The sequence below is a fragment of the Hemiscyllium ocellatum genome, unplaced genomic scaffold, assembly GCF_020745735.1.
Source record: "Hemiscyllium ocellatum isolate sHemOce1 unplaced genomic scaffold, sHemOce1.pat.X.cur. scaffold_251_pat_ctg1, whole genome shotgun sequence".
NCBI classification, from domain to species: domain Eukaryota; kingdom Metazoa; phylum Chordata; class Chondrichthyes; order Orectolobiformes; family Hemiscylliidae; genus Hemiscyllium; species Hemiscyllium ocellatum.
In genome coordinates, this window is record NW_026868120.1 from 279935 (window position 1) to 293959 (window position 14025).

Here is a 14025-nt window from a genome sequence, read left to right on the forward strand (position 1 = left end):
GTTTGGGGCTATTTATGGATAAAGGGATATATTTAGGGACAGTAATATGGAACGCAGAGGGAGAGTTTAGATTAGATTCCCTACAGCATGGGAACAGGTACTTCGGCCCAACAAGTCCACACCAACTCTCCAAAGAGTAACCCACCCAGATCCACTTCTCTCTGACAACTAACACTTTGAACAATTTAGCATGGTAAATTCACCTGACCTGTACATCTTTGGACTGTGGGAAGAAACCAGAACACCCGAAGGAAACTCATGCAGACACAGGGAGAATGTGCAAACTCCACACAGCGAGTCACCAAACGCTGGAATCGAACCTCGTTCCCTGGCGCTGTGAGGCACCATTGCTCACCACTGAGCCACCGTGCTGCCCCAAATTGCAGACTTATACAAAGAGAGAATGTTTGAGGTGCTGGGAGGGATGTAGGGAGTGGAGGAACAAACAGAGATGTGGAGTGCTGTTGTGGCTTGAAAACAGATAAGGAGCTCGGTAGGGATTGGAGAAGGTTACTGTGGTCGTGTGGTGCTATAGGCCAGGAGGCAGGAGTGTTATAGGGCCTGCAGAAGGTTTCAGTGATATCATGTTCTCCTGGGGCTTGAGGAAGGTACACAGGTGGGTGTTTTGGTCCGGGCTGGAGGATTTTACAGAGACGGGGGCACTGTAAGTATTGTGCAAGCCTACCGAAGTAGGGAGTATTGGACTGAGTGCAGGATGGGATTATTGAGATTGGGCATGTTATCGACACTGGAGCAATTTACACACAGGGAGAGTCGTCAGCATTGGAGTAGGTTTCAAATACACAGACGGAATATGAGAAGGGTGGAGATTATAGTAACAGGAAATTTTCTGGGAATTACCAGCATTCAAGACACTGGCACAAACAAGTTGGATCGAAAGGAATGATTCCTTGCTGAATGACTCTATCCCATGACAAGAGACAGCGTGAGGGGGGAATATAGAACAGAAAGATTCCAGGTTTCATTGCCATCTCCTTGGTGGAGACCTGCTTTCCCCTCTGTTGTACTGATCCTCACTGAGACTGCACAGGCTTGGATTGATAACTGTGAACTTCCTATATTGACACAGTACAGAACTTCCTATATTGACACAGTTCAGTACAGCAGAGATGAAAATTAACAAGAGGGTGGGGTTTGAGCCTGGGACCACCATGCTCTGTGTTCGTTCTCCAACACTGTATCTATGTCATGTCTTCTGGACCAAAGTTCGACGTATTAAATACACTCTGTTCTGTGCACTGTGAGTGATCACTGCAGGATTTACTGAAGGCTCCAGATCTCACTCTCCATCTCTCTGGCTGACCAACTGTCTTCAATGTGGTGATGAACAAAACAGGAGTTGGGAATTCTGCTGAGTCAGGAGCATCCCGAGTACGAACAGGAGACAGAGAAACAGACAGAATGGGAAACTAGACTGATGCAGTTAGGTTTACACATGGAGAATGGCAATGAGTCCCACAGAGATCTGGAAAATCCCAGTCTCCATCCCTGGTCTGTGCTGCCCATCTCCCATGAATGGAGAACTCTGTTGGCTCAGGATCTGGAGTAGCTGCAAAAGGTGCAGTCACCGGCAGCAATTAGACCCTTCCAGTGAGGGATACCACATGGAGAGATACCGCGTGATATCACCAGAGTGCAGGAAGTATCACAATCAAATCACGGTCAGGAAGAAGGTGCACTGGGAGCAGTACTCAGAGATGAGGGAGCAATCAGTGGGCCAGGCAATGATCTCATGTTACTCTCACTCGACTGTTCATCCAGAATTTAATGCCGGTAGCAGGGATACCCATCTGACTGCTTAATACCCTTTAAGTAAGGAAATCTTTTATAGGCTGCCGGTCTGGCGTACATATGAATCCAGACCCAGAACAGGGAGGTTGACTCTCAACTGTCCCCTGAAATGATCTGGCAAGCCACTCAGCTCATGGGCAGCTCGGGGGTGGGCATGAAATGCTGGCCAGCTAGAGACACCAATATGCAACGAGTGAATTAAAAACAACACTGCTGGGAGCAGTGTCCTGGCCAATCATGTCGTTAGGTTTATGGACAGGGCTTTAAACTGACAGAGTGGATGCAGGGACAGAGTTCAGGTGAAAGGAGCTTTCCAAATCCAAAGAGAAAAGGTGTCACATCAGAACAGCATGGGAATGTGACTGAAGACAAGCAGAAAGGAACAGGAATGGACAGTGAATTAGGCTCTGACAGGAAATTCTGGGAAAACGTCAATTACAGGTTTTTTTGGAATTGTCAAAGTATCGAAAGATTTGGTCACTAGTAAGATGTGGTTACAGGAGAAACTGTGCTGTACTGTTCTGTGTTCCAAACAAGGAGGATTACAATGGCAGGAAGAGGTTTCAGGAGGCTGGAGAGGATGGGATCTGAATGAATAGACATAATTAGGAAGGTTTGCTCGGAGTGCCAGAGATAACAGAAACACCTGATCTGAAGCAGATGACACAGCCTGGGATGGGTGTGGGGATTGGAGGTGTTTTAACAGGGAGGGAGGACCAAACAGTCACAGGAGGGAACAGAGATGCGGAGAGCTGTATGGCCTGCAGGAGTTCATGGAGTTGGGGAGTTTAGGAGGGATGGGCCAGTTGACAGGGATAAGGATATTGGTTGGATGGAGCGGTGTACACAGGCAGGAATGTTTTAGGCGAATCGAGCAGATTACAGCAATAAAGTGGGTTGTATTGACTGGAGGAAGAAACAGAGATATGGAGGGTAGTCATGGCTGAAGATGTTTATAGATACAGGAAGGTTTAGACTCTGCAGATTATTTAGATATGGAGGGTGGAGTCTGACAGATTTTCCAGAACGGCAGTAATTTTGGTTGGAGACAGTTTTTCAGATAAGGGAGCATTAGTAACCTCCTCCAGAATGGTCAAAGTGGGAAGGGTTGTATGGGATTTTCCCTTCACACTAACAGGGACATACTGGATTCTTGAGGTCACACTTTTAAAAGTCTCCCATTTGCTAGTTATTCCTTTTCCTTCAAACAGACTGACCCATGATTTGGACGTGCCATTGTTGGACTGGGATGGGCAAAGTTAAAAATGACAACACCAGCTTATAGGTGCACTAGGTTCATTTGGACGCACTAGCTTTCCAAGTGCTGCATCTTCATCAGGTAGTTGTGGAGCACAGTCACAGAATTTATAGCAACAGGATGGCAGTGTCATGGAATGAAATATTAAACAAGTTTTGATTAAGTCTTTCATCTTTTAGAATGATCCCCAGCGCTTCTAAGTCTAGCACTTCTAAACACAGAGGGTCCTCGATTATCCAAATACCAATTATCCAAATATCTGATTATCCAAAGGAGATCTCGAGGTCCTGAGAGAAACATTATATCAACAAGATGTTTCAACCCTGATTGCGTTTTTTTTTGTTCACACTGATTAAAACCGATCTCAGCTGACTGAACCGTTGCCATGAATAGTCCTGGACATCGAGCCCAGATACCATCTCCAATTGACTGACCTCCCACCCTCTCCCCACACTTAGCCTGAAGTTCTACACAGGGGTAAATCCTAAAGAACCCTTCCCCAGATATTCTCTCGAACATTTTCCTGTACAGTGCACAGATGGAACTTTTCGAAATGTTGCAGTATAAAGTGTGTACGTGTGTACATGTGGCTGTGTGCTCATGTATGTGTACATGTGTGTGCGCTATTTGGAGACTTAACCACCAAAGGCAGCAGCTCTCTTACTGTTGGTGTCCACTCCGGCTGCCCAGGAGGGGGAGGAGATGATGGGGGCAGGGGCGCACAGATGGCAGGGCAGCTGGGAGTATGGGCGCGAATGGTGGGGGGCAGTGTTGGATGGGTTTGGGACCGGGTGGGTGCAGTGTTTGACGGGTTTGGAGGCGGGTGGAGGGTGGTGTTGGATGGGTTTGGCGGCAGTGGCAGGTGGTCAGTGGAGGGTGGTGTTGGACGGTTTTGTTGGCGGGGCGGGTGTGGGTCGGTGTTGGATGGGTTTTTGGTGGCTGGCGGGGTGTGAGGGCTCACACATGGTTTGCTGCTGCCGAGTCACCTCAACGGAGTCTTGCCATTACCAAAAATTCCGATCTCCAGAGGAAAGGCATTGAATTGATTAATTGAATAATCAATTATCTGAATGAACTTTTGCCCGCCCATTTCATTCAGATAATCGAGGTTCCTGTGTAAACCAGCTGGATGATAACCTGGTGTTGTGTGATTTTTACCTGCACCCAATCAACCCCTGCTTGATCCTTCTGAATGGCCCCAACATTGGCCCTCTTCCAGTTTAAGACCTTAATTTGTGGACCTGACTGATCATTTTCCCCTGGCGATGTTAAAACGAAGACAGTTGTGGTCACTGGATGCAATGTGCTCTCCGAATGAAATTTCAGTCACTTGGCCGACCTCGGTTTCTGAGGGGAGGTCTCGTGTTGCATCCGCCTGTGTAGCGTAGAGCACTCTACATCTTGGTTTAGGAAACGTTCTTAGACATATTTGACAAATTCCACCCCGTATGGACCTTTTACACTCTGGGTGACCCAGTCAATCCAGGGGAAGTTAAAATCTCCATCCAATACTACTCTATTATTTTTATAGGTACCTGCAATCTCACAATGCAATTGCTCCACTCGTATCCTTTGGCTATGTGGGGATCTAGAACACCATCCCAGCAGACTGACCATCCCCTTTTTGTTTCTAACTTGTAAAAATATGGCCTCATTCAAATACCACTTAACAATATTGTCCCTAAGCACTGTTGCTATGTCCTCCCTAATGAAAGGGACAACTTCCCCTACTCACTTACTTGTCCTTCTGTCCAGCCTGTAGCTTCTGCATCCTGGAACACTGGTCTGCCAGTCCTGCCCTTCTCTCAGCCATGTTTCTGTTATGGCTATAATATCCCAGTTCCCAGAGTCAATCCATGCTCTGAGCTCGTCTGCCTTACCAGTCAGGCCTCGTGCGTTGTAATAAATACCCTTTAAACCAGAAGTCTCTTCCCTCCCTTTACTGTGTCCTGGATATCCTGAATAGGAAACTAGCTCTCGATGGCTGATGTATTTTCTCCTGACGAGTTGATGGCCCCTCTCTTATTCAGAGTCTCAACTCCCTGCCAGACTCGTTTAATTCCTGCCCGGTAACACGAGCAAATCTCCACTCTGGGATACTGGTACCCCTGCTTCGAGTGCAAACCATCCCCCTGGTACAGGTCACCTCTACCCAGAAGAGATCCCATTGACCTAAGAACTGAAAAATCTTGTCTGAATAAATCAGTTCAGTTTTTTTTTTTAAATTGGTGTCTGAAAATATTGATGAGTGCAGTGCAAATGATGTGAGTTCCATGGAGTTCATTAAGGTCTTTGACAAGGGCCCACATGGGAGGCTGGTCCAAAAGGGAAGAGCCCATGGGATCCAAAGCAAGTTGGCAAATTGAATCCACAATTGGTGGAGGGTTATCTTTTTGTTTGAAAGCCTTTGCCCGGCGGGTGTACCACAGGGGCCTGTGCAGGAGTCATTGCTGCTACTTATGGGCATTAATCACTTGGATATGAAAGCAGAAGGAATCATTAGTAGGTTTGCAAAGACTTGAAAGGTGAGAGTGTTCTACACAGTGAGGAGGATGGTCTCAGGCTACAGTCTGAAGGTTGAGGCTGGGACGGGATTTCAACAGAGTAATTTCAATTGATAACCAGGCAAGAGCACAGCAGGCAATGAGGGAAAACTGCTTTTACTTTGATGTAAAATGCCTGACAGGTAAGGCTGATTAAAGCAAGACATGGATGGGAACCTGGGACTGGGAAATCACAGGAGTTCCAGAAACACAGCTGAGGGAGGGACAGGACTCGCAGATCACTGTTCCAGGGGACAGTTTCAGCAGGAGGGATAGAAGGAGAGGCAAGAGAATGGGGGAATGGAGTTTTTGATCAGTGAAAACATCACTGCAGCACTGAGAGAGGATATTCCTGGGGATCTCCCAGTGAAGCTATGTTAGTGGAACTGAGAAATAAGAATGAATAATCAGTTTGATATGACTGTACGACAGGCCCGCAGTAGTCAGTGGGAAATTGAGCAGCAAATATGTCGGAGATCTCAGATATCTGTAAGAATGATAGGGTTGTAATGGTCGGGGATTTTAACTTTCCAAAGCTAGACTCGGACTGCAAGAGTGTTCAGAGCTTGGATTGAAGGAATTTGTTCGGTGTGTTCAAGAAAACTGTCTCTATCCATGGAACTGGTCCGACTGGAGATAGGGATAAAATCTGACCTCCCTTTGGGAGACAAGGTAGTGAAAGGGGCTGAAGTGTTTGTGGGGGAGCACATTTGCAAAGTCACCATAATTCCATTAGTTTGAAAATAGAGATGGAAAAGAACAGCCTGGTCCACAAGTCAAAGGTCAAAACTAACCTTGCCCCAATCCAGAAGGTATTAGACAAGACCATCCAAAAGTTGATTCGTGGAGGCTATTAGCAAGTAAAGTGGGATTCTTTCAAAAGAGAGATAAATTAAGATTTCAGGGCCAGCATATTCCTTTTAGTGTGAAGGACAATGCAGACATAAGTGGGAAATACTGGATGACTGGGGATATTGAGGCTCTGGTCAAGACAAAAGGGGATACATGTCATATACAGCCAGCTGGATTAACTCAATCCCTTGAAGAACATTGTGGGTGTAGTAATACTCTTAAGGGGGAAACCATGAGGGCCCAAAGGGGACCTGACAGAGCTTTGGCAGAGAAGGTTCAGAAAAATCCAGAGAGATTGTACAAGTATAATAACAACAGAAGATTACCTCGAGACATCATGTGATTCCTTAAAGTTCAGTGAAGCCATCCATGTCTGGAACAACAGAAAATGGCGAGATCAGAAACAAAATTTCATGTCAGAACTGACTGTGGAAAAAACACTGGAGAAGCCGGGAAATAAACAGTGATGTACACAGGAGATGCTAAAGGTGTTAAAATGCATTGCAATTATACAACTCCTTGGGAACTAGTCAAGTACATCCCAGGACATTGGGGTAAATTAGGAAACAAACTTACAAAGACATTTCTATCACTGACAGCCACGGGGAGTGAGTTGGGAGCCTGGATTATGGCTAATGTTGTGCCAGCATTTAGGAAAGGCTGTGAGGCAAAGCCAGGGACATAAACACAAATTAGCTTGATGTCAGTGGTGTGAGTGATGTTGGAAGTGATTCTGTGGGACAGGCGTAACATGCATTTGGAAAGGCAATGATTGATTAGAGATAGTCAGCAAAGCTTTGTGCGTATAAAGGAGTGTCTCTCAAACCTGATAGAGGTTGTTTAAGAGGTGACCAAGGAGGTGGATGAAGGCAGAGCAGTAGACGTTGTCTATCCTAACTTCAGCAAGGCGTTTGACAGGGTTTATCATGGTGCACTGGTTAGTAAGGTTAGATCACATGGGATCAGGGAGACCGAGACAAACAGACACAAAATGGGCTTGATAGTAGGAGACAGAGGATGGTGGCAGAGGGTTGTTGTGCAGACTGGGTGCCTCTGACCAGCGGTGTGCCATAAGGATTGGTGCTGGGGTCACGCATGTGCATTATTGACATAAGCGAGAGTATAGGAATTAATTTTAGTAAGTTTGTGGATAGTAAAATAAGTGTTATAGTGGGCAGTGAATACAGTTATCAAAGGTGATCTTAACCCACTGAGCCAGTTGTTCAAGAAATGAAAGGTGGAGTTGAATTCAGGAGCTGGATTTTGTTATAACAAACCAGAGACAACTAAAACAATCAATGGAATAGCTCTGGGCCGTGTTGTCAAACAGAGAGAGAGAGAGAGAGGCAGAAAGTCCAAGAGCTTCAGTTACATTGTTCCTTGGAAGTGGCATCGCAGGTGGACAGGCCAGGGAAAGCAGCATGTGACACATTTCCCCTCATGGAACAGAGCATTGAGTACATGAGTTGATACATCGTGATATGGCAGTTTCAGACATTGCTGGGTCTCCAGATGGAGGACTGTGTAGAATTCTGATCCTCCTGCTTTGGGAAGCATATTCTCAAACTGAAAATGGAGGAAAGATTGACAAAGATGTTACTGATACTGGAGGGTTTGACTTGAAAGGAGAGGATGGATAAGTTGGAAAACAAAACGTTGGGATGAGATATATTTGACAGATAAGGTTAAGAGTATGCAAAGAGATCCTACAGCATGCACGAACAAAAGAGCAACTGGAGAGACAACAGATCAACGAGGCCATCCATGCGTGGAACCACAGGAGGTGGTGGAGAGCCTAAATGAACATTTCATGTCAGAACGTACTATGGACAAAGACTTGGAAACAAAGGGAAATAATCAGTGATGCCTTATAAAGAGTCCCCATTACAGAAGAGGTGGTGCTGGAGATCTTAGAACACAAAGGTAGAGAAAGCCCCAGGTCCTGAACAAGTGTATCCCAGAACATTGTGGCAAAGTTGCAGCAGAGAAAGTGGCAGAGATATTTGTGTCGTCCTTCACATTTCCCTTGGGCGTAGGTGGCTGAGGGGTGAGCTTATAAAGGATTATAAAGGATTATAAAACCACAGGGCGTATACGTAGGGTGAATAGTGAAGGTCTCTATCCCCGGGTAGGGGATCCCATACTAGAGGGCATAAATATGAGGTGAGAGAGGAAATACTTAAAATGGACCGGAGGAGAACATTTCCCACACAGAGGATGGTGCACGTATTGAATGAGCTGTCAGAGAAATGGGAGAGAAAAGTGCAAGTACACCATGGAAAATATATTTAGGTAGGAACATGGAGAGGAGAAGGTTTGAAGGGATATGGATCAAATGCAGGGAAATGTCACTCGTTCAGGAACCATGGTCAACATGGACATGGACTAGTTGCATTGAAGGTTCTGTTTTCATGCTGTATGACTTTATCATTGGAGGGGGAGAGTATCGAGATAAGGCATGTTGCAGAGACTGAACCAAGTTGCAGCAATAGAGATGATAGTCCGGAATGCAGCATATTTCAAATATGTGGAGGGAATGTAGGGGAAGGGAGGAGGTTACAGGGACAGGAGCTGTTATAGGAGTTAAAAATTATTGAAGACACTGACATGCTGTAGATACAGTGTTGGAGAGGGAATACAGAACAGAAAGATCCCATGCAGCATTCCCTCCCTCTTGTGGGAGGCCTGCTTTTCCCTCTGTTGTACTGATGCTCACGAAGACAGCACAGACCTGGATGGATAATTGTGAACTCTATATGCTTTCTCAAAACAACAAAACTAACAGTGGGGGCAGTGATTGAGCCTCAGGTGTGTCTCTGTACTGTGCTCCCCTCCAGCACTGTATCTGTGTCATGTCTTGTTAGCGATGTTAGGAGCCCTCTCATTGCTCCCTGCTCTGTGCACTGTGAGTGATCTTACCTCTCTGCAGGATTTATTGAAGACTCCAGATCTCCCTGCCCTTTGTCTCTCTGGCTGACTAACCATCTTCAATGTGGTAATGTACGAGACACCCAGCATTTGGGAAGTCAATTGAGTCAGGAACTTTCTGGGAACCTACAGGAGACACAGAGAGAGAGAGAATGGGAAATTAGGCTGATACAATGAGGGTTACATATGGAGAATGGCACAGAGTCCCATAGATATATGGAAAGTCCCAGTCTCCATCCCTGGCCTGTGCTGCTGCGTCTCTGTGGAGTGAACCATTTTGTTGCCTCAGGATCTGGAGTAGCTGCAAGAGCGAGACTCGCTGACAGAGGCAGCAATTAGACCCACACAGTGAGGATACCACATGGAGAGATCCTGAGTGATATCACCAGAGTGTTGTTATGCAGGAGCTCAATTGGAAGTGAAAGAAAATGGGAAACCGGCGCAGTTGGTAGTGTGGCCGAGCGGTCTAAGGCGCTGGATTTAGGTTCCAGTCTCGACAGGGGCGTGGGTTCGAATCCCACCACTGCCATTGCTGCTGATCGACTGCAACGGTGCAGCTTGTTGAAATGCTGTTGCCACCACTGATGTTGTTTCGTTCAGAACAAAATTCGATTTGTTTCCTGGGAATTAACTGTCGAGTGGGAAAGTGCCAAATTTCCTCTGCTGTCATGATCGTGTTCGTCTCCCGCGTGGAAAATTGCAAACATCTCTACTGTTGCTTTACGTTCCAAGCATGTTGAGATTTTACTGGAACCGAATTTTGATGTCATATGCTATTGAATTTCTCCAATTTCCTTCGTTCTGTCCCGGAGACCCCTGAAGGGAAAGGTAATCTAATCGAGACTGTGATTGGTGAAATTCACTTTTTGTGGCCCATTCTTATTATGTTCTTTCTTTCTCTCTTTTCAGCATTGTCTGTGATATGGTGGTGCACTGAGGCTCAAGTATCATTGAAAAGTAATTTGGAATTGCCCTGTTGTTAGTTGTGAGATTACTTTACGGCTCATGCCCTCGGAGTGTCTCACATTTAGCATTCATGCTCACTGTATCTGAAAATGCATTTGGTTTGCCAGTTTTGTTTGTGTTGCGTGCCAAATGTTTTCTGTTTTGCGATTCGTTCAATACATTACGAATTAACAGGCTTTCTGAGGTAATTTCCAGCTGCAAAAACTCCTCAACTGAGAATCTGGGAAAATTTCACAGAGTATGGTCAGTCGCAGCAAAAGTAAGGAAGTCCTTCGTTTCTGCAGTGTTTCACAATACTACCTTTCCAGTGAGCAGTCGAACAGACTAAATGATTGTGCCACAGACTGCGACGGCCAGCTCGGCTAAAAAGTTATCCTTTTAAAGCCGGTGTAAGCAACACAACGTTATTGGGCTACACCGCGTGAAAACAGATACTTCGGTGTATCTCGTCCATGCATACCACACAGCCAAAATGAAACAACTCCCATGAAACAACGAGCATTTGGAAACAGAAAGGTGAAAGGTAGAACGTCTTCAACTTTCAGTGTCGGATACCACTGAGCTGCAGCAGGGGCGGCTGTGGGCTTGTTTCTGTAGCATAGTGATCAGCACGTTCACCTTCCGCAAGATAGGTTCCCGCGGTCGAAACTGTTTTGTTCTTCATCTGCAGCCTTTTACATGGACAAGAACGGAGCTTTCCTGCTTGCTTTCCCATCTGCAAACCTGCCTTCGAATTTGCTTGAACAAATCTGCTCTCGTAGTGAAATGCAATGCATTTCCATTTGATTACTGTGCAGAGCATTGTAAAGATATTCTACAAACTGCTTCTGATCATGTGCCATTCAGTTTGAGAGTGTAGTTACCGATCCTTCCACGAAGAGCAATACTGCATTTGCATTCCTTGCTGAGGCGGCCCGGTTCAAAGACAGGGAAGAAGGTGATGCGCTGGTGTCACAGTGCACCACGGATTCCTGAACTATTCTGTCTGCCAAATGTACCCCAAAGTCGTATCTGAAAGGCCTCATTTGGAAGCTGTCTGTCGTTATTCAAAGTGCGAGAATTGGCACCAGAGGTCCTGCATCATGTTTTGGAGCAGTTCGCACGTTAGTGGCTCATTCAATCAGCAACAGCAATGAAAGAAATTGCACTCTCAGAGGAAGCTCTGGACCTGTGCTTTCAAAGCTAGCATTAAGGTGCGCCCCGAGATCTAAGCCATGTTGGAATTTAAACGGAGGAATCGACAAAGAGGCTGCAGAATAACATCGCATCCTTTGGTTTTCATTAAATCACTGATGAGCAGGAAAATGTAAACGGGGAGAGCGACTGGGAAAGTGAGGCAGTTGCAGCTCTGTTGAAACTCCTTCTTTTTGAGTCACTCAGCAACAAGAGGCGTGAAGGTGACTCAGGCGTGAGAGCTCTTCACATCGAGAACAAAAAGCAATCAAGTGCAGTTAGCACCACTCCCGGAGTGGGGGTGGGGTGAGATAATTAGCTTTTGATTTCAGTTCCTCTGTTCAGAAACTGCCTTTTAAATTGAGGTGAACAGAAACTGCATTTCTAATAAGCACCATGGAATTTAGCAAGATTTTTTGTGTCGCTTCTCGTCGATTCCCACGCAGGTTTCCAACTCAGTTGATGTCGATGTGGCTCATGTCCAGGTGTGAACATCCCTGCAGCCAATTGCATAAAAGGCAAGGAAAGTGGCATCTCGAACTGGCCCCGAGGTCAGAGCATCCTCACAATGTGATCGGTCGTTCTCGGATTGTAATGCTACCTCCGGTGTTAGTGTGGAGAACATTCTTTGGACTATTATTCTACAAAACAGACACAGTGACTGAAACTATGCTGCACGGTATGATGTGGAACACGGCCTGCTCAGCTTTGTTTATTTTCCCTGTAGTCCGGTGTGTTTCATGTTCCGTGTAAACGTGAAAGTTGTCCTATTTCGAGCAATGGGTGAAATCATTTAGCAAAGTAAGAATCGAAATTGCAGTAATGTCAAGCAGTTCATGGTTATTTGACCAAATCATAAGCGAACATGTATGCTCACGCACTCACAGATACATTTGTAGTTGAAAAGAGTCTGAGAAGATAGCCTCAGCTTACCATTGATTTTTATCCGGATTGATGGGCTATCATTATCTGCTGCGAAATTGATATTGTAGCCGGGCACATCCACGCAGCCGTGCGAGTCCGAGAGGGATCATGGAACCCTTTTCACTTGACTTTCCATCTGTTGTTATGCAGGAGCTCAATTGGAAGTGAAAGAAAATGGGGAACTGGCGCAGTTGGTAGTGTGGCCGAGCGGTCTAAGGCGCTGGATTTAGGTTCCAGTCTCGACAGGGGCGTGGGTTCGAATCCCACCACAGCCATTGCTGCTGATCGACTGCAACGGTGCAGCTTGTTGAAATGCTGTTGCCACCACTGATGTTGTTTCGTTCAGAACAAAATTCGATTTGTTTCCCTGGGAATCAACTGTCGAGTGGGAAAGTGCCAAATTTCCTCTGCTGTCATGATCGTGTTCGTCTCCCGCGTGGAAAATTGCAAACATCTCTACTGTTGCTTTACGTTCCAAGCATGTTGAGATTTTACTGGAACCGAATGGTGACTGCTATTTCATCGCTGTTGTGAAACAAAGTCCTGCGGTGAGTCGATTCATCGTTATTTGGCTTTCTGGCGAGTGGGAAAATCGTTCCGATGAATTTTGATGTCATATGCTATTGAATTTCTCCAATTTCCTTCGTTTCTGTCCCGGAGACCCCTGAAGGGAAAGGTAATCTAATCGAGACTGTGATTGGTGAAATTCACTTTTTGTGGCCCATTCTTATTATGTTCTTTCTTTCTCTCTTTTCAGCATTGTCTGTGATATGGTGGTGCACTGAGGCTCAAGTATCATTGAAAAGTAATTTGGAATTGCCCTGTTGTTAGTTGTGAGATTACTTTACGGCTCATGCCCTCGGAGTGTCTCACATTTAGCATTCATGCTCACTGTATCTGAAAATGCATTTGGTTTGCCAGTTTTGTTTGTGTTGCGTGCCAAATGTTTTCTGTTTTGCGATTCGTTCAATACATTACGAATTAACAGGCTTTCTGAGGTAATTTCCAGCTGCAAAAACTCCTCAACTGAGAATCTGGGAAAATTTCACAGAGTATGGTCAGTCGCAGCAAAAGTAAGGAAGTCCTTCGTTTCTGCAGTGTTTCACAATACTACCTTTCCAGTGAGCAGTCGAACAGACTAAATGATTGTGCCACAGACTGCGACGGCCAGCTCGGCTAAAAAGTTATCCTTTTAAAGCCGGTGTAAGCAACACAACGTTATTGGGCTACACCGCGTGAAAACAGATACTTCGGTGTATCTCGTCCATGCATACCACACAGCCAAAATTAAACAACTCCCATGAAACAACGAGCATTTGGAAACAGAAAGGTGAAAGGTAGAACGTCTTCAACTTTCAGTGTCGGATACCACTGAGCTGCAGCAGGGGCGGCTGTGGGCTTGTTTCTGTAGCATAGTGATCAGCACGTTCACCTTCCGCAAGATAGGTTCCCGCGGTCGAAACTGTTTTGTTCTTCATCTGCAGCCTTTTACATGGACAAGAACGGAGCTTTCCTGCTTGCTTTCCCATCTGCAAACCTGCCTTCGAATTTGCTTGAACAAATCTGCTC

At 45.7% G+C, this 14025-nt stretch overlaps 2 non-coding genes across 2 annotated transcripts; both read left to right on the forward strand.

The window, feature by feature from the left end:
- Positions 1-9840: 9840 nt before the first annotated feature.
- trnal-uag (transfer RNA leucine (anticodon UAG)) lies at positions 9841-9922 on the forward strand. Its single transcript has one exon. It is a non-coding gene; the product is annotated as a tRNA-Leu (tRNA).
- A 2727-nt stretch (positions 9923-12649) lies between these two features.
- On the forward strand, positions 12650-12731 carry trnal-uag (transfer RNA leucine (anticodon UAG)). Its single transcript has one exon. It is a non-coding gene; the product is annotated as a tRNA-Leu (tRNA).
- The last annotated feature ends 1294 nt before the right edge of the window (positions 12732-14025 follow it).